We start from the raw sequence: 2517 nt of genomic DNA on the forward strand, positions 1-2517 counted from the left end.
AAAAGCCTTTCTAGAAATAGCACATATAGTAGAAAGTGAAGTTTTTTGAAGGAATGACAACATATTAACTTTGACCAATGCCACCCTGGTTTTTGATTGGCCACAAAACAATACTGCAAACCTCAGGGATGCTTCAGCCTGTGCAGAATCATTCCCACAGTCATGATTCTGGTTGAAATTCAAGTTAAGCAGCACCAATGGAGAACAGGCCTAGTTTCCAAGTGAAATTTCTTTCAAGTCCAAGGGTGTCTATGACTTATATTCAGCTTTAGGCCCACCATAAACCATGCCTAGCACATGGTTTAAATAATTCTGAACTAATGCTTTTGCCCTGTAAATACTCTTTTATTTCAAGTCATAGACTTCCTTAGAAACTCATTGCTGGCCTTCAGGACACAGTGCAAAACCACAGTGCACTGTACTTTCATTAAGCGCCAGTATTTTTTTTTAAGTGTTTATAAACAACACTGAAATTTTAATATTTAGCATACACAGTAGTGGAATACTTTAATAATTAAAAAAAAAAATCTTCTCTAAGACAGCTGTTCTAGTCTTCTCAAGTTTCACACAAAAATTATTAACTTTTCTGGCACATCATCAAAGCAAACCAGGAAGAGTTAACAATGCAATGTCATCTTCACCCAACTATCTTTCCTTTGGGGAGTTTCTACTGTTTGTACTTACACACACACACAACTTTAAACTTAAGTTTTCTGTCTATCTACAAAATGGTGCATAGCATGAATTTAGCACATTTACTGTCTGAGTATGCAGCATTACAGGTAAAAAACTGAGCATGACAAAATCGTAAGCATCCAGTTTTCTACACTAGATTAAACAGTTTTTACTTCTTTTTCTTATGAAAGTCATTTGGTCAAATGTTAGATCTCAGTTGCCTGTAATTATGCAAATAAGTATTTCTCTTTTTTCCCCCTATTGACTAAAGCAGAACAGAAATAATCTGCATGTGATAAATTGCTGCATTAGGTGACCAGAACTCAGTCTAACAAATCTAATGGCTAGGGAAGGGTGTTATACCACTTTAGGAACTATACTACCAGATGGCTGTCTCCACATTGTCATGGCAAATGATGACTTCTACCCATCATGTTCAAATGCTTCAAATATACTCTCATAGGCTGGTCGTAAGCCAAGTTCTTGTTGCACATATTCTTTAATGAATAAGGTGATTAGAAAAAGTATTCAGCTTTACAGCAACGGAAACCTACCATATGGTATTCTATCAGGTGAATAGAAATGAGCTTTTTATTTTGATAAAACAAAATAGAACTACACTTAGTTGCTAGGGTCTTTCACTGACACTTATTACCGCTCTACAATTTCCCCTCTTTGCTCTCAATGTATTGTAAGTCTTTACCATTATAGCAGATGCTCAATACGCTGTCTCTACACAAAACTGAAATAGTTTCTCTACCAAGGGGCTTAACACTCAACAGTTCACAAAAGCAAAATGCCTTCATTCAGATTAGGACAAAGACATTATCAGTTGCAGAAAATGATATTAAATATTCATGCCGCACCAATCTGTACTATTAGAAAAAACCTGCTGTCATGAAAGACTGGATACTTTTCCACTTTCCTTTGATATTGAAACTATTATAACAATACAGCAGATAAATTAAAGCTGTAACTTTTGCCATTATGACTTTAATTAAAGAACAAATAATGAAAACATACAATTAAACTGGTAATATATAACTCCACATCAGTGACTTGATATGAAAGCTCAGGAAAACTAATTTCTAGACAATTCTTTAAAGTAATGGGTAACATACAGAAAAAGTCAACAAATTACACCTTATCTACTTTCAATACCAAAACTGATGTTTGCAACAAAATAATGCACACAAATATTATACAGCTTCACAACTTTTCTCCATCATGGCATTGATACACGCTCTCCAAACAATTTATTTATTGGCCTAAAGACTCCTCAAGACAACTAGTGTTTTATGTTAAAAAAAAGCATGTGATGATAGTGGCATAATAAAACATAGATGCCACAACTGGATCATCGTGTATGTGCTGCACAAACACTAACAGAAAATCCGTCTCCCAGAGAGTGAAGAAATACAATGGATGGTAGGGAATATCAGTGAAGAGGAAAAAAAAAATTGGGGGAAAAATTTTATGCAACTTGTCCAGCACAAAGCAAATGAAACTAAAAAAGGAAGCTATCAAATGAGCAAGTAGACAGGGTCTCATAAAAAAACTAATGGGTCATGTGTATATAATACTCTTGTCCTCTATGCAGAATACATCAAATTCTTATAGTATTTATTTCCCTTTATTACTTTAAAATACTAAAATAAATGTTAGATCATAGATTTCTATTTAAAAAACAAACAAACAAACAAACAAATCCCAAGCATATCTCTGATCCTAGCTGATCCTAATTTCTTATTTCTAATATAAACCCAGAAATTAAATATTGCTGTCTATCCCTGGTAATGCAGTTGCTCAAATGAGCATGTTCCCTCTTCTACTCTATGAATC

Source organism: Phaethon lepturus, unplaced genomic scaffold (assembly GCF_000687285.1).
Source record: "Phaethon lepturus isolate BGI_N335 unplaced genomic scaffold, ASM68728v1 scaffold5119, whole genome shotgun sequence".
Taxonomy (NCBI): domain Eukaryota; kingdom Metazoa; phylum Chordata; class Aves; order Phaethontiformes; family Phaethontidae; genus Phaethon; species Phaethon lepturus.